General features: G+C 35.5%; 1 long non-coding RNA gene across 1 annotated transcript in view; it reads left to right on the top strand.

Annotated features, from left to right (window-relative positions):
- LOC101687447 overlaps positions 1-22015 on the top strand; it is a 106101-nt gene that overhangs the window by 14678 nt on the left and 69408 nt on the right. Inside the window, exon 2 of the long non-coding RNA XR_201438.2 lies at positions 7147-7231. This is a non-coding gene — a long non-coding RNA (uncharacterized LOC101687447). The remainder of the gene's footprint in view (positions 1-7146; positions 7232-22015) is intronic.

The following is a 22015-nucleotide window of genomic DNA, read 5'->3' as shown; positions in this document are numbered from 1 at the left end:
TTATGACTGAGGAGGGAAAGATTGAACAGGGGAATCATGTGATTAGACTTGCCTATTTATAGACCAAGAAGGCAGGGTGAAGGATGGATTGAAAGAAGCCAGGGAGACAACTTGAGAATTTTTCATCATAATTTAAGCACACTCTAATATTAATCTGTCTATGCCTACCATTTTTATTATCTATGAAAAAGCAAAACAATGATAAAAATGTCATCCACTGCAATTCTTCACTTAAAATCACAATGTCATCGGGAAGAAAAATAATACAATAGACCAGCGCTACAAAAAATTTTACAAAATTACAGATTTAAAATAAATTGTGTATGAAAAAAATCATTTCAACTTTGTTGATTTGCTCTAAGAGTATAATATTACAGAGAGCTTTATAAAGATTTAGATATAATATTTAGTCAAGAAATAGGAGTAATGATGTTTTATTGATTATGACCAATTATAGGGCTATACTAGATGCTGGCCTTCTTGTGAGCAGGGTTTTTAAAATACAGATATGGGCGCCTGGGTGGCTCAGTGGGCTAAGCCTCTGCCTTCGGCTCAGGTCATAATCTCAGGTTCCTGGGATCGAGTCCCGCATTGGGCTCTCTGCTCAGCAGGGAGTCTGCTTCCTCCTCCTCTCTCTCTCTCTGCCTGCCTCTCTGCCTACTTGTGATCTCTCTCTGTCAAATAAATAAATAAATAAAAATCTAAAAAAAATAAATAAAATACAGATATATTTTATATTATAACCATGTATAATTAGTATTACTATTCATATATATTATTTCATTGAAGACATATATCAATTCTGTGGAGCAGACAGGTATCATTTCCACTTTAAATAATTCATCCAAGGTCACATAGTAAGTAGTAGAGCAGAGATTTAAACTCAAATAAATGTGCCCTAGAACCTTACATCCTTAACTATTAAATTAATTCCTATAACATACCTCTCCCTTAGATTGATGCACGGTAGAGAGTTAATGTTAAATAAATGCTTGTCTTTTAAATACATAAAATAACTCAAACAATACATATGAACAAAATTTCATTGATCCAGGAGGACTTGCTTTAATAGTTGAGATTAAATGGAAATGGAAACAATATGTATTAACAGAATAACATTGTATGCATAAAAAGAGGATTATAAATTTTAAAAGCTAACTAAGCCTAAAGTGGTAGATAAAATGTGCACTATAAAGGATGGTACATGTACACTTGAAAAACTAAGTCTAAAAGGAAAAATGAACTAAGTCTAAAAGAAAATTTTCATTTTTCTAAAAAGAAAAATGAAATGGGAATGTGCACATTCAAAGAAAAGAGTACAAAAACAAAAAGAAAAGGAAAATTTGTGTGGTTGGGGATTGTGACAGTCCATCGGCAATTGGCTTAGGTACTATTCCCTGTTAGAATGACCATCCCTCATTTTACGCTTCCAAACTGAAATTATTCCTAGCACGTTGAACTTCTATATTGTTTAAGCAGCATTTTTTACAAAGTGGAGAGAGAGTAAGGATATTTACATGAGGTTTTAATGGTGGTGGTATGCGTCACTTCTATCCCCATTTGACTAGACAGACGAAGTCAGTCCCATGCTCTAACTGTAGGAAAACTCTAATAGTAGCTTGGTGATATGCCAAAGAATGAGAGCAAAGATCGGTGAACAATTAGTCACTTGCATACTCCCCAGCTATATTGTTAGTTCCTAACAGACATAAATAGTACTTTATAGTTATTTGTATGTCCCATAGCACCTTAACAGAATTTATGGAATGTGATAGATTCTCAACTAATTATTGAATAAATGTGTGAACTCTCTAGCTCACTTCTTAGCTTCAGGGCCATTTAAAGACCTTCATAGGCTCTAGTCACTCTTTTTTTTTTTTTTTTAAAGATTTTATTTATTTATTTGACAGAGATCACAAGTAGGCAGAGAGGCAGGCAGAGAGAGAGAGGAGAAGGCAGAGAGAGAGGCAGAGAGAGCCCGACGTGGGGCTCAATCCCAGGACCCTGGGATCATGACCCTAGCTGAAGGCAAAGGCTTTAACCCCCTGAGCCACCCAGGTGCCCCGCTAGTCACTCTTATTTAGAAAGCCAAACATACATTATATCAAAATATCAGTGTATACTTATATACAATATTAAATATAATTTTACCAGTAAGATTTGAAAAACATTACTGATTTTGAAGTTATGTGACTACTCCTATCAAATGGCAAAATTAATCAAAAAGGGTATCTATTGCATCAAAGAAGAGTATCAAGACTTCATAGGTAAAATTAAATTCATTATTAACAAATTCAAGAAAAAGTATATAGTTTAGAAATATCTGTTAATAGGAAATAAAATTAAAATCTGTTAATAGCACACAAAATAAGAAGGAAGCTGAAAACTGTAGTGTTTTTGCCATCACAGGAAGGGTGAACCAAGAACACAGCTGAATTTTGACTAAATGGAGGAAAACGTTTAATTAAGAATAAGCTACACAATGACCTTTCTTGCTACCTTAGTAACTAAATCCTGTATCATGATAATGTTATTATAACAAGAAATTAAAATGAAAATTAAAAAATTAATAATTAGATAATTAATAATCAGAGGTGAAATCACAGGAACCTCTCCTTCTCCAATCTGGAGATCTTAGGCTTTTGGAGGGACTTTATGCAGCAAAGGATAAGGTAATAATTTTGGAGAGTATATTAAAATTGGGGGTTAAATCGGGGCCTGCCTGCTTGGAAAATTCTTGGCTGTTAGAGATATTGTATTCTCTACTGACTTAGCTGTGCATGATTGAAATGTTCATTCATCCATGCTACCTCACCTGGCTTAATTGATATATCATTACACGTACAACTCTACAGAAAGTGGTAGAAGACAGTAAGAGTTTTAAATAATTTATTTAAATAAAATCAGTTTTTATTTCTTCACAATAATTATATATATTAGGAAATATTAATGGAATAAGAAGTCTAACCTAAAAATTGTTTTCTAATATAAAGACAAGGTTTGCAAATTCTAAGAATGAAATTGACATGTTATAATTTATTTAAATATTTAAACATTTATAGATTTAGATTTGCTTCTTTTCATATTTTGAAACTGATGCATGTATATTTTTCATGTCTCTAGTGTTTAGTAAGCCCTTGAAAAGCTCAGAGGCCCTGGGCTCTGTGCCTATATTGTGTAACAGAACAAATGGTCATGCTTGGTACTTGGCAATTGGGATTGCACTGAAGTGTGGCATGTGAAGAGAGGCACATTCCTTCTGTGTCAGCTCATGGATGAAAACCAAGTGGTTCTTTTGGAGGATTTTCTTTTGACAGATAACTTTGAGTTTTATAAATACATATTTTCATATTTACAAATATATAAAAATTTTACCAGATGCAAGATCCTGTGCTGCTTCTTGCTCTTTTCAGTTAGCTATACCTTCAAAATCTTTATATTTAGCAGTTTTTAATTCTGTCTGAATCAATTTTTTGTATATATTATTAATGTAAAAATCATAATTTTCTAAATCCATTGTTCCTGTTAGCTGGTAGTCTATCTAAGGAACTTTTCCTTCTCATTCATCTATCTATATCTATCCTATCTACCTATATCTGTCTATCTATCTATCTATCTATCTATCATTTATCTATCTGATCAGCATTATGGAGTCATGGATTCTTGTTTTATTCAGTGAATTATTGTCTTTAGTTTTATGTTTAAATTTCTCTAGATGTGGCCAGTGGGGGCTTCTTTAAAGTGATTCCTGGTTTATCATGCCCCCATTTTTTGGAGCACTTCTTTATTTTCCAAGGATGTTTGAATGCTATTCGTGTGGAAAGATATTTAGAAATAGAGACTTGTATGCTAGTTGTGCCCCTTGCTGATAGATTTCATTGCTTCCTTTGGCAAAGAAAGCTAGAAAACACATTCTCACCCCCTATTAACACACACACAAACATACACACACACATTTATATACTGAGACTTCCCATTTCAGTCCCATTCCATAGAGCTCTTTCTTTATTACCCTATTCCATTTATATTTCCTTTTTGCAGTGAGATCCTGGGATCCTCACATCAATGTCCTTATTTAATTGTTCTCTTCTTTTTTAAAAAATTTTTTGTTGTTCTCTTCTACAGTACATACAAAAAAGTTTCAGAATTGTTATACTTCTAAAAACAAATTTAAGAAAGTTTTAATATTTGTTTCAATTTTTATTTTCTTTGGATTAAGGATATGTAGTTAAAATGTTTACAAAATTCAAATGTTACTTAGATTTTTTAAAACCTTCTTTCAGCCTCCCTAGCAGATTTTGAAGTCTGGATAATTCCTCCTCCTTTTTTAAACTTAGATATTACTTTCTAATAGATGCCTTTCCACACTGTCCATGTTAGGTTTGTTTGTTAGATGATCTCATAGGATTCTCTTCTTTTCCTGTGTAGAACTTTTTGTCTTTAATATTTGTTATTTGCTGTCTTTCCTAATATGCCATAAGTTTCAAAAGAACAGAGATAATGTCTCTCATATAATCTCCTATTCCCCTCTGAACACATAGTTGGTATGAAATAAATGTTCATTGGATAAAGAATTCTAATTGTTGCTACAGGAATGTAGAAAAAGGAGGAATTATGAAAGGTTGCTTGTTACCTTTCTTTTTCCTCTCACTATTCCAGCCTTTTCCTTTCCTCTTCCAGAGGCAGAGATGCTTTCTGTTTAGTTGAGAAACACTTGTTAAGAGACAGTTATTAAAACACCTAATGCATATCTTCTGGGCACTAAAATACAGATGTTACACAGGATGTTAAGTTCTAGTGCCCAAATGTATTGTATGGTGACTCAAGAAATCAACTGAGATTATCCAAAGACCCCAGAAGGGTTGGCATAAATTGGTTTCTACATTCATCTGCCTTGAAACGTAGATATTCTTGTTTGATTAATGATCCGTACATTTCCATGTTCATTTTTAAAGATGTTTCTGCTAAGTATGCTTTCTCTTCAAGAGTTAAATGTAAAAATAGAACTACTTGCTTGAGGAGCCTCTGAATTAGGTTCTGCATATGAGTGTGAAAAACTATTACTGACGGAATTGCAGTGTAAATAATTGTAAGTAATTTTTCAAGGCTAGGTCTAGAGCTATGGGACTTCTTCCAATTTGGACCTTCCAAATGAAAACCATGTAGCCCATAACTAAATTGAATTTTTCATTATGTATTAGAAAACAGTAAAGAGGAAACAAAGCAATGGGAACAATGATAAGAACCTCTCTGGAAGGAATTTAAATGAAGTAGGAAATAAATTAATATGAAGTTATTTCTGTCACGTGATTTTCCTTCTTCTGTTGTGGCTAAGTCCCTGGATTTTTGTGCCATTTTCTTCATACCCTAAATCAGATTTTTGCTTGTTTCTGTTGAATTCAATGCTCAGTTGATTAAGTTCCTTTACTTTACCTTAGCTCCTGGAAAAAAAACTGGAGGATAATCAAAGAAAGAATGCAAAAAGAGGCACTATGGTATCATGGACTAGGATGGGCTTTAAACCAGGAAAGGCCTATCTCTATATCTCAGCTCTACTAGCTAGAATGCCTTAAACAAAGTTAATTTTTCTAAGTTTCATGTTCTGCATCACTAAAATGATGGGTTTTTTTTCAGTATATTTTTGGGAAAGTTGAAATTATATACAGTAATATTCCTCACACTATGCCTGGTGCATAGTGAGTATAAATAATCTGTAGTCATTATGTGGGTTCTTTCTCTTCTCTGTATCTACAAGCAATTACTGAGTATCTATTATGTGTTCTGTGGACTAAGTAGGATATAAATAAATTGTAAGTTACAATACCTGTCACATATAAGGGCATGGCAGTCAAATTAAGAAAGGCTGAGCTTGGAATTACTCCTACTATCTAGGTGGGAAGAAGGCCAGCCACAGTTGTTAAAAAGACAGCAGAAGATAGAATCTACAGTTTTGCAGAGTCTTATAAAGGATTCAGCTTGGATCCATTGCAGTTACAACGTGTGATATAGAGATGACAAGAGCCCAGGAGTGGGTGATATTCTTAAAGTCAAGCACACAAGCCAAATCAATCACATCTTTCCACAAACACAAAAAATCTATGGTCATTGTGCCACGTTGTGGGACAAAATTCAAATCTGTGGTAGAAATTGTCATTAAAAATGTAGAAATTGGTCCTACAAATTCTGAAATCCTTAACATGTTTATCAGGAGAAGGTTTCAGAAGACAGAAGCTAGGGAAGAGCTGCTTAGCAGAGCTGGGATACAGAGCAGGGACCGAGTCTCAAGAACAAAGTAGAACACTTCTTTTTAAGGCAGGGCTTTTAAGGCAGAGAAGTAGTAAGTATGATTGGATGGTGAGATAATTCAAATAGGATTATCTGAGAGGGAGATGAACCATGAGATATTATGGACCCTAGGAAACAATCTTGAGGGTCTCAGAAGGAAAGGGAGTGGGGGCAGGGGGTGGCAGGGTGATGGTATTAAGGAGGGCACATGTTGTCATGTGCACTGGGTATTATGCATAACTAATGAATCATAGAACACTACACGAAAAACTAATGATCTACTATACAGTGGATAACTGAAAATGTAAAAAAATAGGATTACCAAAATCAGACACACAAATGAGAAATTTGTGCTAGGAACAAGTTTTAATAAGGATTTCAGGGACACAATCAGGAGACATAGGGGTAGGAAGGAAAGATCTGAAATAGTGCACCTTACTGCATCCTTATTTTTTTCCCCCTCTCTGCAGCAGGATGTTCCCTGATTAATATATGAAGATTAATATATGAAGTCTTGAATGAAGTGTATAGTCAATTATGGAGGAAGAGCTGTTTGGGTTGTAAAACATCTCCATTTTAAACTCAAATAGTTACGTAGTTTATGTGACATTTTCCCAGGAAGCTGTCTATAAATCCATAGATTCCAGGCATTTATAAACTAAAAAATAATTTTATAGCAGGTACATACTGCTATCCATGAGGACTGTATCTCTAACAAATACCATTTGTTTGTTTTATGGGAGTCATTAGCCTTAGCACATTTATGAGGATATTTGACCAGGTCATCTTATCTTTCCTGGAGATGTCCCCTGTTAATTGAGGAGAGTGAATTGCAAATCTGTTTAATTATTTACTTTCTAGGTGATGAGACCCAGAAAATTGGAGCAAGCCAAATTCCTTCCTTCCTGAATCTGAAATTTTGAAGTTTGACTTAAGGATGGAACTAGTAAGTCGGAGGAATACAAAACTGAAGAAAAACTCAAGAAACTTTAGTGTTTGTCCTTACACTCAGTGAATAAATATACTCCATACCATTAAAACTTAAAAAGGATAAATGATATATAATAGATATAAAATGCCTTGAGTGTATGGATAAAGGAAGATCAGGTGAATAGGAGTAACCAGGGCAGGCTTTGTGACCTTCTTTGTTTACCTTCTCTTTTAATTCAATCCTTACTCTCAGCCTGTAATTCACTGAGAGAGATTTCTGTAGTCTACTAATGAGTGAATTTCTGAGCATAAAGCCAAAGCTCAGTCAGTACAAAGTCCCAAATAGAAGTGTTAAAGGTAAAAGAGGAACTATGAGATAGGATTTAATAGGTAGGTGGTTTCTCTGTCTTGAACAGGTTTGACTGAATTTATCATTGATACACAGCCCATTGTCAAACCTGAAGAACATTTCCTAGTAACATCTCACACCACTTGGAAATATTTCCATGGGGGATCATGTTTCCTCAGCCTTGGTTTCTTATGCAATATTTAACACCCAAACTAAGCAAACAGGTTAATTTCCTTCTATGTTGATAATTGAAGTTTCTTACCTATTCAATCTTTGCCTATAATTAACAGCTGAAATAAGAATTGGAGATCTGTACCTTCATAACAAGGTACAGAAAGAGAGGTAAGTTAGGCACAACAAAGCTCATCATATCATTAACTAACAATTCCTGCTATGAGCCTGGCTGACTTTGCATCTTTTAGCATGATGGGCTCAGCTAGTACCCTATACCAAGACATTGAGCAGAACTTTTAAAGACGGGACATAGAATATTTAGAGCAAACAGCAAGGCAGAGAAAGTGTTCATGGAAGGGTCCTACAGTGTTTCTGAGTCTTCTGGTAAATAATGTGAGTAGTGAATTCTCCATTACCTTGCAATATTTCATCTATGGTTGTCTTAAAATGTTATTTAAATATGTTTTATTATTTTCTACATTTACACACTTGCATTTTTTCACGCTAACTTTCGAGTTTCTAGACAACACAAGCAGTATAGGTGTTCAGTACATGTTTTTAAGATCTCATTTTGTAGATCTAAGGGACTTTGAGCAACTATTTTAAAAATGTCTCTTTGGTATTCTGTCTCTGCTAAGGCACCTTTCAGAATTTGTAAAGACAGGCCAAATACAATTTGTAACAGAAAATTTAAATTTTCCAGCTTCATTTTAGAAGACCATACGCTAGTACTAAAATAACACTGGGCTTAAAGAGAAAGCAAAAGAACATTATGTGGCATTAAAAGGGAATTAAATGACAATCAAATAAAATTTTTTTTTTTTTTTTTTTAGATTTTATTTATTTATTTGGCAGAGATAGCACAAGCAGGGGAAACGATAGGCAGAGGGAGAAGCAGGCTCCCCACTGAGCAGGGAGCCCGATGTGGGGCTCAATCCCGGGACCCTGGGATCATTACTTGAACTAAAGGCAGATGCTCAACCAACTGAACCACTCAATGCCCCTCAAAATCTCTGGAGTATTGTTTGAAATGAATTTTAAGAGAAAGGGTCAAAAATGTTTTAATCTTTTAATAGGCTTTAATTTTTTTGTTCTTTATCCATTATTGTAAGCAGTTCCCAGAAAATCTTTACTAATATTACAAATACTGTCTATATGGGTTCCAATCAGAAAAATGGATATTACTTAAAATATTCCATCTGGGGTCTCAAAGAGGATGTTTCTCTAGAGTTTGTCCATCTGCTCACACTGCTAGCAGAGATGCTTCTCTCTTCAACCTTCCAAATCTAGCCTAAGTGCTTCTCATCATCAAAATCGACTCAGATTGTTAGGTATTCTAGAAAACATAGTTTTGACCTCTTATTTGTGATGCACAGGAGATGTAGAAAGAAATGGACAGTGATGCCTAGTAGACCACAGATCATCTTGTATGCTATTTGTTAAGCATTAAAAAAATTTTAAAGGAGTTATAATAAGGATTGGTACATTAATATTTGTATATTTGCTTCAAAGATACAATGAACTTCCTCTTCAGATAGAAAGCAGGAATTTTTAGATATATTTGAGGAAATTCAAAGTGACTCTAAGTCTCATAGTTGGGAATAGTGCTCTAGGGAAAAATTTATACTTCTCTTTATCTTCAAAGTAGGTTCTGACATAGAACATCCTAGCAAAACATTTTTACTTTTGTTTCATGATGTAAGAGTTCCATGAACTACAGTGAACTAAGTTTTCTCATTTTTTGGTATCCCAGACATGACTATAGGACAATAATAGAAAGGCTGACTTTGTTATCTTTTTCTGTTGTTAGGAATAAGTTTAAGAATAATGGATATAGGGGAATCTGGGTGGCTCAGTGGGTTAAAGCCTCTGCCTTCAGCTCAGGTCATGATGCCAGTGTCCTGGGATTGAGCCTCACATCGGGCTCTCTGCTTGGCAGGGATCCTGCTTGCCCCCCTCCACCCCCACCCCCCACCTGCCTCTCTGCCTTGTGATCTCTCTCTCTCTCTGCCAAATAAATAAATAAATAAAATCTTTTAAAAAATATATTGTAAAAAAATGATGGATATAAATGACATTTACTACAGCTAAGTAGTAACAATGACATTGTTGAGTCAAGGGTATTTAGAAAACAAAATTTGTTATTGATTTTTAGACTTTTTAAAACTGTGATTATTGTTATGGATATAATTAATTATCAGTTGTTGACTTATAGAACTCTTTTGATATGCCAGGTTAGTGCTTTCTGTGTGAAATTTTAAAATAATGATGTGTATTAAGCATTAATATCTTTAATTTATGGAATAGCACAAATGAGATTACTATCACAAATATTAAGTGACCCAGCTAGTAATGGAACCTATAGGACCTCCATTTTTAACCAATTACGTGAGCATTTTTAATTAAGAGGAGTTTTAGTAGAGTTAGTTTAACTATTCATTCTATACTCCAGGGAACTAGACGTTGAAGAGTTAAAGCATCTTGCCTTTGGTTATTCAGTAGACCTTTGAACAACACAGGTTTGTACGTGAATCCACTTATAGTGGATTTTTTTCAGGTAGAGTATAGTATTGTAAATATATTTTTTCTTCCTTATGATTTTCTTAGTAATATTTTATTTTCTCTAGCTTACTTTATCATAAGAATATAGTATATAATACACATAGCATACAAAATATTTAATCAGCTGTTTATGATATAAACAAGGCTTCTGGTCAGCAGTAGGCTATTAGTAATTAAATTTTGGGGGGAATCAAAATTATATGAGAATTTTCTGTTGTAGGGGAGTTGGCACCCCAACCCCCATGTTGTTCAAGGGTCAACTGTACTGCTAATGGTAAATTCAGAGTTGTTACTATGATACAGGTATGGTAGCCAGGTCAGGCTAAGTTTGGCTGCCATAACAAATGGCCTGAAATCTCAATGGCTTCAATACAATAAACATTTATTTCCTCTTTATAAAGTCTAGGAGAGGTCAAGCAATCCTACCCTATGGAACACTTAGCCTCTACTCACTTTTAACTGCCTGGGTCTGAAAGTAATGTTTTAGATTTCATGCAAGAGAATCAATCAAATAACCTCAACTTAACTGCCAGGACAGCTGGAAAATATGGGCTTCATACAGATGTGGCAAACGTACAACATTGTCCCTATCATCAGAAGTCCTGATAATCAGTCACATACTCTTATTATGACATTATTCTGCTTTTTGCCCCAGAAACTCTCCAGCTTTGAAGCTGGTTTGATATTCTTTAATGATAGTATTCTTAGCTAAATCATATTTGTTTCCATAAAAGCTGGTCATTCCATTAATTTTTTCCTTGTTTTAAGAATATTAATCATGACTGCTTATAATGAGTAAAAAGTTTTTTTTTAACAAATTCCCATTTGGGGGCGCCTGGGTGGCTCAATGGGTTAAAGCCTCTGCCTTCAGCTCAGGTCATGATCCCAGGGTCCTGGGATCAAGCCCCACATCCGGCTCTCTGCTCATCAGGGAGCCTGCTTCCTTCCTCTCTCTCTGCCTGCTTCTCTGCCTACTTGTGATTTCTGTCTGTCATATAAATAAATAAAATCTTAAAAAAAAAAAAAAAAAAAAAAAAAAAACAAACAAATTCCCATTTGAGGGGCGCGTGGGTGGCTCAGTGGGTTAAGCTGCTGCCTTCGGCTCAGGTCATGATCTCAGGGTCCTGGGATTGAGTCCTGCATCGGGCTCTCTGCTCAGCGGGGAGTCTGCTTCCTCCTCTCTCTCTCTCTGCCTGCCTCTCTGCCTATTTGTGATCTCTCTCTGTCAAATAAATAAATAAAATCTTTAAAAAGAAAATTCCCATTTGACACAAATTTCAAATTGGCAAAATAGGTGAAGGGAAGTGGGTGATACAGGCCTCTAGTTATGGAATGAATATTTCACAGGGATAAAAGGCACAGCATAAGAAATGTAGTAAAGTGAAAACAAAAACAAAAACAAAAAAATAGGCAACATTCCCCATAAGTCCCTTATTCAAAGTAGATGGGAAGCTCATCAGGTCTCATAGAAACAACTCAGGTTTCACATTTATTTCTTCTAGTTTTATAATGTAAGTGGGCACTGTACGCATTCCATTTCCCCACTTCACGTTGAAAAAAATCACGCTAACTGCAGGTCTAGTTCTACGATCTTAGATGAAATATCAATGGAAATATGTCATTGTGATAAAGAGGAGAATTTGGCCAAGATTTGACATTTTTTATGTTACTCTTCAGAGAAAAGCTATTAACAAGAGCTGAATGGTATTTTTGGTATTTGAACTATAATGAATAGAAGATATATAATGATGCAAAAATTCAAATATTTATTGAGTAATAACTAAATAAAAAGGAGAAAATGCTGATTCTGCTCTACACTGACACCTAAGAATCATGAAGTATGGCTAGACAGCTGAATATCACCAAATGAGGTGTATAATAGAGAGTTAACTTAGTGGGCTTGTTGTCCTCAAATCCTGCATACCCCAGAAGGAAATGGCACTTGACTAGTTCCTGGGAGACAATCTCTGAGTCCTTGGAATATCATGCCTGAAAAGAGTATCTTTGTATACCTGAGACGTTGGAACACAGGAGATGGTTTATGCTAATAGTAAAATTTATGGTGAATGCATGTTTTTATCCTTCCTCAGCCATGCTATATTAGTTTGACCTCTTGTGACAGTGGAGAGGGTTGGAGAGTAAATAGTTAGGTTGGTCACATAAGCATAGAATTGCTACATGAGTGACTCCCAATAAAATCCTAGGATCCCAAGATTCTAGAGAGCATCTCTGGTTAATAATACATTGTAGATGTTGTCCCACATTTTTCCTGGAAGAATTAAGTATTGTCTGTGCAACTCCAATAGGAGAAGGTAACTGGAAGCTTGTGCCTGGTTTCTCTTGGACTTTGTACTATCCATCTTTTGTTTTTTGCTGATTTTTTTTGTCTTTCTATACTTTTTTTTTTATTAATTTTTTATTTTTTTTAAACATATATTTTTATCCCCAGGGGTACAGGTCTGTGAATCACCAGGTTTACACACTTCACAGCACTCACCCAAGCACATACCCTCCCCAATGTCCATAATCCCACCCCCTTCTCCCAAACCCCCTCCCCCCAGCAACCCTCAGTTTGTTTTGTGAGATTAAGAGTCACTTATGGTTTGTCTCCCTCCGAATCCCATCTTGTTTCATTGATTCTTCTCGTACCCACTTAAGCCCCCATGTTGCATCACCACTTCCTCAATATCATCAAAGCCATCTATGAAAAACCCACCGCAAATATCATTCTCAATGGAGAAAAACTGAAAGCTTTTCCGCTAAGGTCAGGAACACGGCAGGGATGTCCATTATCACCACTGCTATTCAACATAGTACTAGAGGTCCTAGCCTCAGCAATCAGACAACAAAAGGAAATTAAAGGCATCCAAATCAGCAAAGAAGAAGTCAAATTATCACTCTTCACAGATGATATGATACTATATGTGGAAAACCCAAAAGACTCCAATCCAAAACTGCTAGAACTTATACAGGAATTCAGTAAAGTGTCAGGATATAAAATCAATGCACAGAAATCAGTTCCATTTCTATAGACCAACAGCAAGACAGAAGAAAGAGAAATTAAGGAGTCAATCCCATTTACAATTGCATCCAAAACCATAAGATACCTAGGAATAAACCTAACCAAAGAGACACAGAATCTATACTCAGAAAACTATAAAGTACTCATGAAAGAAATTGAGGAAGACACAAAGAAATGGAAAAATGTTCCATGCTCCTGGATTGGAAGAACAAATATTGTGAAAATATCTATGCTACCTAAAGCAATCTACACATTTAACGCAATTCCTATCAAAGTACCATCCATCTTTTTCAAAGAAATGGAACAAATAATTCTAAAATTTATATGGAACCAGAAAAGACCTCGAATAGCCAAAGGGATATTGAAAAAGAAAGCCAACGTTGGTGGCATCACAATTCCGGACTTCAAGCTCTGTTTTTTGCTGATTTTAATCTATATCCTTTCACTGTAATAAATTGTACCATGAATATAACAGTTTTTCTGAATTCTATAAGTTCTTCTAGGAAATCATTGTAGCTGAGGGTATATTGGGGTCTCATGAAACAAAAGATGAGTAAAGAGTTCATAAACAAAAAAAAGTTGCCAATACAATTATGAGATACTCAGTGTCATAATTATAGATCACATGTTTATTAAGTGCATTACCATTACAAAAATTTCTCATAATTTATTATAAGTATTCAGAGGAGTGAGAATCACTTCAAACCATAGAGGTTGAACAAGTGGAAGAAGAGTCAGGATGTTAACCTGCCTCTCAAAGGGCTCAGGAGAGGAGGAAAAAAACAGAACAAAATAAGGAAAAAACAACCTAGGGCCAGAGGGCAGTAAGCAGAATACCTTGACTGAAGTGTGAATTTGAAAAAGGTAAGTAAAGAGTTAAGATTGGAAATGTAGACAGGGAACAAACTGTAGGGTTTTAATGCTGCTGTTTACCATAAAACAAAAAGCTAAACTTTCAATAAATTAAGCTAATCAAATACCAGAAAGTTTTTGTGTAGAGAGGTTTCCCTATAGGAGGTCTCAATATGCTGCTAAATTCTAATCATAAAGTGATTGTTACTGCCAGAAAAAAGTAATAATGATCTAGTGAGGTTCCACATGTATCCAATTACAGTGATGTCCACATCAAATTTGCACAATTTATTACCACAAAATTAGGTTGTCTTTGGCCAGAAATTTTAAGATCAACCTGTCATCTGAGAATCCAGCTGTGTTCTTTTGGGGTTGTTGTAACATCACAGTAATAAGCATTTTATAATCAGAATTGAGCTCGGAATTTTGATAATGATTCATGATACAAAACTGTAGCTCAGCTTCCCTGTGGCTTCACTGGCCCTAAAGTCCCCAAAACTGCTTCTGTCAGGAAGATACACTGGTATTACTTTGGTGTTATTCACTGAGTACCCTAAATACATATAATTTTCTTTGGAAGTCAGTTGTGGGAGAATGGGGTTGGAGTTGGTGGGACTTATTAGGAGGAGAGGTTAGGTTTATGGAGGGGTTTGAATTACAGAAAGGCGTGAAACCTCATGTAAATGTTAAAAGGTTGTAACTGTGGGCAGGCTGCCCCTGCATCTTCATTTCTATAAGAAAGTATTATACTAACTGGCCCAGTTTCTTTCCCCCCAGCTATATAAAGATAATGTTGTGAGTTGGATATGTGTTTTTAGTTCAAATCTATTTCTTCCATCAAGAGTGAGCCTGAGTGGCTCAGTGTGTTAAGCTGCTTGCCTTCGGCTCGGGTCATGATCTCGGGGTCCTGGGATCGAGTTCCGCATCGGGCTCTCTGCTCAGCAGGGAGCCTGCTTCCCTTCCTCTCTCTCTGCCTGCCTCTCTGCCTATTTGTGATCTCTGTCTGTCAAATAAATAAATAAAATCTTTAAAAAAAAAAAAAAGAGTGAGAAACAGAGGCACACTGTATTTGACAGTCCAGTTTGTTTCAATGCAAAATTCATATTATTATATTACTTCCTGCCATATTATTGTAGAGAACAATTTTATCATAGCCATATACTCTTACATATCTTTTTTTTAATTTAAGTATAATTGACATACAGTGTTATTAGCTTCAGGACAACGGTGTAATGTTTCAACAATTCTATGCATTACTCAGTGCTTATCAAGATAAGAGAACTTTTAATCCCCTCTGTCTTTGTTGCCTCTCCTCCTGCCCACCTCCCCTCTGGCAAGCACCAGTTTGTTTTCTGTATTTAAGAGTCTGCTTTTTTGTCTTTTTTCTTCTTTGTTTGCTCATTTGTTTTGTTTCTTAAATTCCACATATGAGTGAAATCATGTGGTATTTCTCTTTCTCTGACGTATTTCATTATACCTTCTAGATCCATCCATGTTGTCAAAAATAGCAAGATTTCATTCTTTTTTATGCCTGAGTAATATTCATATATATTTTTCATATGTATTTTTTGTATACTTATATATTTATATAACATCTTCTTTATCCATTCACTTCTATCAATGAATGCTTGGGCAGCTTCCATAATTTGGCTGTTGTAAATAATGCTGCAATGAACATAGGGATGCATATATCTTTTCCAATAGTGTTTTCATTTTCTTTAGGCAAATACCCAGTAATGGAATTACTAGATAATATGGTAATTCTGTTTTTAATTTCTTGAAAAACCTCCATACTGTTTTCCATAGTAGCTGTACCAATTTACATTCCCACCAACAGTGCATAAGCTTTCCTTTTCTGCACATACTCACCAACACTTGTTATTTCTTCTTTAATTCTAACCATTCCAACAGGTATGAGGTGATTTATCACTATGGCTTTGATTTGCATTTTGCTGATAAGTCTGTTGGTCATTTGTATGTCTTTTTTGGAAAAATATCTGGGCAGGTCCTTTGCCCATTTTAAAAAATATTGTTTATTTTTTAACAATTTCTATTAACAGACAGTGTTATATTTGTTTCAGGTATATAATATATTGATTCAACAACTCACACATCATCCAGTGCTCATCACAGCAAGTGCATTCCTAAATCCCCATACCACCAATTTAACCCATCCCTCCACCTAACTCCTTTCTGATAACCATCAGTTTGTTCTCCATTGTTAAGAGTCTGTTTCTTGGTGTGTGTGTGTGTCTCTCTTTTTTTTTCCTTTGGGTCATTTGTTTCTTAAATTCCACATATGAGTGAAATCATATGGTATTTGTCTTTCTCTAATTTACTTTGTTTAGCATTATATTCTTTAGCTCCATCCATATTGTAGCATATGGAAAATTTTTCATTTTTTTCTTCCAAGTTTTTATTTAAATTCCAGTCAGTTAACTTATAGTGTAATATTACTTTCAGGTGTAGGATGTAGCGATTCATTATTAACATACAACACCTGGTGCTCTTCACAAGTGCACTCCTTAATACCTATATAACCCCCACTCACCTCCCCCCAGCAATCCTCAGTTTGTTCTCTATAGTTAAGAGTCTGTTTTATGGGGGTGCCTGGGTGGCTCAGTGGGTTAAGCCTCTGCCTTCGGCTCAGGTCATGATCTCAGGATCCTGGGATCGAGTCCCACATCAGGCTCTCTGCTTGGTGGGGAGCCTGCTTCCTCCTCTCTCTCTCTCTGCCTGCCTTTCTGCCTGCTTGGTCTCTCTCCATCAGATAAATAAATAAAATCTTTAAAAAAAGAGTCCGGGGGTGCCTGGGTGGCTCAGTGGGTTAAAGCCTCTGCCTTCGGCTCAGGTCATGGTTCCAGGTTCCTGGGATGGAGCCCCGCATCAGGCTCTCCACTCCTCGGGGAGCCTGCTTTCTCCTCTCTCTCTCTGCCTACTTGTGATCTCTGTCTGTCAAATGAGTGAATAAAATCTTTAAAAAAAAAAAAAAGAGTCTGTTTTATGGTTTGCCTCTCCCTTTCCCTGCAGCATACTAATCTGTTTTATTTCTTAAATTCCACATATGAGTGAAATCAAATGCTTTTGTCTTTCTCTTACTGACTTATTTAGCTTAGAATAATATTCTCTAGCTCTATCCTCATCACTGAAAATGGCAAGATTTCATTCCTTTTTATGGCTGAGTAATATTCCATTATATAAATATATACATATATACATATATACCCCCACATCTTCTTTATCCATTCATCAGTCAATGGATTTTTGGGCTCATTCCATAATTTGGCTATTGTTGATAAAGCACATATTCAGGGTGCACATATTCCTTTGAATCAGTATTTTTGTATCCTTTGGGTAAATAAATACCTGGTAGTAAAGTTGCAACATCATGGAGTAGTTCCATTTTAACTTTTTGAGCAAACTCCATATTATTTTCCACTGTGACTGCACCAGTTTGCATTTCCACCAACAGTGTAAGAGGGTGACCCTTTCTCTACATCCTTGCCTACACCTTTTGTTTTTTGAGTTGTCAATTTTAGCCATTTTGACAGGCGTGAGCTGCTATCTCATTTTAATTTTTATTTGTTATTTCCCTGATGATGAGTGATGTTGAGCATCTTTTCATGTGTCTGTTAGCCATCTGGATGTCTTCTTTGGAAACCTGTCTATTCATGTCTTCTGCCCATTTTTTAACTGCATTGTTTTTTGGATGTTGAGTTTGGTAAGATCTTTATAGATTTTGGATACTAACTCTAAATCACATATGCCATTTAGAAATACCTACTCTTATTCTGAAAGATGCCTTAGTTTTCTTGATTATTTCCTTCACTGTGCTGAATCTTTTTATCTTGATTAAGTCCCAGTAGTTCATTTTTGCTTTTGTTTCCCTTGCCTCTGAAGATGTAGCTAGTAAGAAGTTGCTACAGCCAATGTCAAAGAGGTTCCTGCCTATCTTTTCCAGGATTTTGATGGCTTCCTGTCTCACATTAAGGTCTTTCATCCATTTAGAATTTATTTTTGTATATGGTGCAAATAAGTGGCCCAGTTTCATTCCTCTGCATCTTGCTATCTAGTTTTTCCAACACCATTTGTTGAAGAGAATGTTTTTTTTCCATTGGTTATTCTTTCTTGCTTTGTTGAAAATTAGTTGGCCATATAGTTATGGGCCCAATTCTGGGCTTTCTGTTCTGTTCCATTGATCTATGTGTCTGTTTCTGTGCCAGTATCATACTGCTTTAATCACTACAGCTTTGTAATATAACTTGAAGTCCAGAATTGTGATGCCACCAGCTTTGCTTTTTTTATTTCAAGACTACTTTGGAAGTCTTTGGGGTCTTTTGTGTTATACAAATTCTAGGATTGTTTGTTTGAGCTCTGTCAAAAATGCAAGTGGTATTTTTTTAGGAGTTGTATTAAAAGTGTAAATTGCTTTAGGTAGTATGGACTTTTAACAAAATTTGTTCTTCTAATCCATAAGCATGTAAAGTTTTTCCATTTCTTTGTGCCATCTTCAATTTCTTTCATAAGTGTTTAGTAGTTTTCAGAGTACAGATCTTTTACTTCTTTGCTTAGGTTTATTCCTAGGTTTATTCCTTATGGTTTTTGATGCAATCGTAAATGGGATCGGTTCCTTGATTTCTCTTTCTGCTGCTTCATTATTAGTATATAGAAATGCAACAGATTTCTGTCCATTGACTTTGTATCCTGTGACTTTACTGAATTAGTGTATCAGTTCTAGAAGTTCTTTGGTGGAGTCTCTTGGGTTTTCTACATAGAGTATCATGTTGTCTGCAAAGAGTCAAAGTTTGATTTCTTCCTCACCAATTTGGATACCATTTATTTATTTTCGTTGTCTGATTGCTTTGGTTAGGACTTTCAGTACTATGTTAAGTAACAGTGGTGAGAGTGGGCATCCCTGTCTTGTTCCAGACCTTAGAGGAAAAGTTCTCAATATTTCCCCATTGAGGATAAGATTACCTGTGTGTGTTTTTTGTATATGGCCTTTATGATCTTGAGGTATGTTTCTTTACCCCTACTTTATAAGATTTTTATCAAGAGTGAATGTTGTACTTTGTCAAATGTTTTTTCTGCATCTATTGAGAGGATCATATTGTCCTTATCCTTTTTTTTTTTTTTTTAATGTGGTGTATCTCATTGATTGATTTTGAACCACACTTGCAATCCAGGAATAAATCCCACTTGATTTTGGTGAACAATTCTTTTAGCGTCCTGTTGAATTCAATTTGCTAGTATTCTGTTGAGAATTTTTGTGTCCATGTTCATCAGGGATATTGGCCTGTAGTTCTCTTTTGTAGTGGAGTCTTTGTCTGGTTATGTAATCAGGGTAATGCTGGCCTCATAGAATGAGTTTGGAAGTTTTCCTTCCACTTCTGTTTTTTGGAATAGTTTGAGAAGAATAGGTATTAACTTCTATAAATGTTTGGAAGAATTTCCCTGTGAAGTCGTCTGTCTCTGGACTTGTTTTGGGGGAAACTTTTTATTACTTGTTCAATTAACTTGCTGGTTATCAGTCTGTTCAACTTCGATTGTTTTATTTCTAGGAATTAATCCACTTTTTTTTCCAGATTGCCAGATTTGTTGGCATATAACTTTTCATATTTTCTTAAAATTATTTATATTTCTGTGGTGTTGGTTGTGATTTCTCCTCTCATTTGTGATTTTATTTATTTGGGTCCTTTCTCTTTTCCTTTTGATAAGTCTGGCTAGGGGGTTGTTTATCAATTTTATTAATTTTTTCAAAGAATCAGCTCCTTGGTTCATTGCTCTGTTCTGCTGGGTTTTTTGTTTGTTTTCCTATCATTTATTTCAGCTCTAATCTTTATTATTTCCCTTCTTCTCCAAGTTTTAGGTTTTCTCTGTTGTTCTTTTTCTACCTCTTTTAGGTGTAAGGCTAGGCTGCATACTGGGGATTTTTCTTGCTACTTTTTCTGCTATGTTTTTCCCTTTAATGACTGCTTTTGCTACATCAAAGAATTAGAAACAGGAAACACAGTAGAACACATCAACAAAACTGGAAGCTGGTACCTTGAAATAATTAATAAGATTGATAAACCACTGGCCAGGCTTAACCAAAAGGAAAGTGAAAGGACCCAAATTAATAAAATTATGAACTCAACACACACAAAACATAATCTTGTCAAAAAATGGGCAGAAGACATGAACAGACACTTCTCCAAAGAAGACATAGAAATGGCTAACAGACACATGAAAAACTGCTCATCATCATTAGCCATCAGGAAGATTCAAATCAAAACCACATTGTGATACCACCCCACACCAGTTAGATTGGCTAAAATTAACAAGACAGTAAGCAACACGTGTTGGAGAGGATGTGGAGAAAGGGGAACACTCTTACACTGTTGGTGCGAATGCAAGTTGGTGCAGCCACTTTGGAAAACAGTGTGGAGATTCCTTAAGAAATTAAAAATAGAGCTTCCCTATGACCCTACTATTGCACTATTGAGTATTTATCCCAAAGATACAGATGTAGTGGAAAGAAGGGTCACCTGTACTCCAATGTTCATAACAGCAATGGCCACAGTCGCCAAACTGTGGAAAGAGCCAAGATGCCCTTCAACAGATGAATGGATAAAGAAGATATGGTCCATAAATACTATGGAGTATTGTACCTCCATCAGAAAGGAGGAATACCCAACTTTTGTATCAACATGGACAGGACTGGAAGAGATTATGCTGAGTGAAATAAGTCAAACAGAGAGGGTATATTATCATATGGTTTCACTTACTTCTGGAGCATAAGGAATAACACAGAGGACATTGGGTAAGGGAGAGAAGTGAGTTTCAGAAATCGGAGGGGGAGAAGAACCATGAAATACCGTGGACTCTGAGAAATAAACAGAGGCTTTTGGAGGGGAGAGAGATAGGGGGTTGGGATGACCTGGTGGTGGATATTAAGGAGGGCATGTATTGCATGGAGCACTGGGTGTGGTGCATAAACAATGAATCTTGGAACACTGAAAAAATTAAATTAAATTTAAAAAATTTATGTCAAAAAAAGAGTAATGATTGATAGATATGAATGTAGTGCCATTTTATTACTTGTTTTGTCTTTGTTTTAGGATATTTCTCTGTCCCTTTCTAGTTTTTGTCACTTTTGGTCTTTCTTTCTCACTCAAAGAATCCCCTTTAATATTTCTTGCAAGCCTGGTTTAGCAGTCACAAACTCCTTTAGTTTTTGTTTTTCTGGGAAATTCTTGGTCTCGTCTCCTATTCTGAATGATAGTCTTGCTGGGTAGAATTTCTTGGCTGTATATTTTTTGCAGTCAGCATGTTGAATTATCATGCCACTTCTTTCTCGCCTGCCAAGTTTCTGTTGAGAGATACTCTGCTAACCTTGTCTTCCCTTGTAAGTTAAGGACTTTGTTTGTCTTGCTGCTTTTAGGATTTTCTTTAGCCCTATATTTTGCAGATTTAAACTACAATATGTCTTGGCGTTGACCTGCTTTTGTTGATTTTGGTGGGAATTCTTTGTGCCTCCTAGATTAGGAAGTCTATTTCCTTTCTCAAATTGGGGAAATTTTCAGCTATAATTTTCTCAAATAAACCTCCTACCCCCTTTTTCTCTCTCTTCTTCTGGGACTCCTATGATACAGATGTTATTAAGTTTTATGGAGTCACTGAGTTCTCTAGGTCTACTTTCATGAGCCAAGATTTTTCTTTCTCTCTTGTTCAGCTTCATTATTTTCCATATCATTTATTTGTTCCTCTACTTCATTCATCCTTGTGGTCATTACCACCAGTCAGTTTCAAATCTCAGTTATTGCATTTTTCATTCCAACCTGATTGTTTTTAAGCTCTTT

Source organism: Mustela putorius, unplaced genomic scaffold (genome assembly GCF_011764305.1).
Source record: "Mustela putorius furo isolate JIRA1106 unplaced genomic scaffold, ASM1176430v1.1 tig00003834_pilon_pilon_pilon, whole genome shotgun sequence".
In the NCBI taxonomy this organism is placed as follows: Eukaryota; Metazoa; Chordata; class Mammalia; order Carnivora; family Mustelidae; genus Mustela; species Mustela putorius.
The sequence above is the reverse complement of the archived record's forward strand: the minus strand, read 5'-3'. Positions and strand labels throughout refer to the sequence as shown.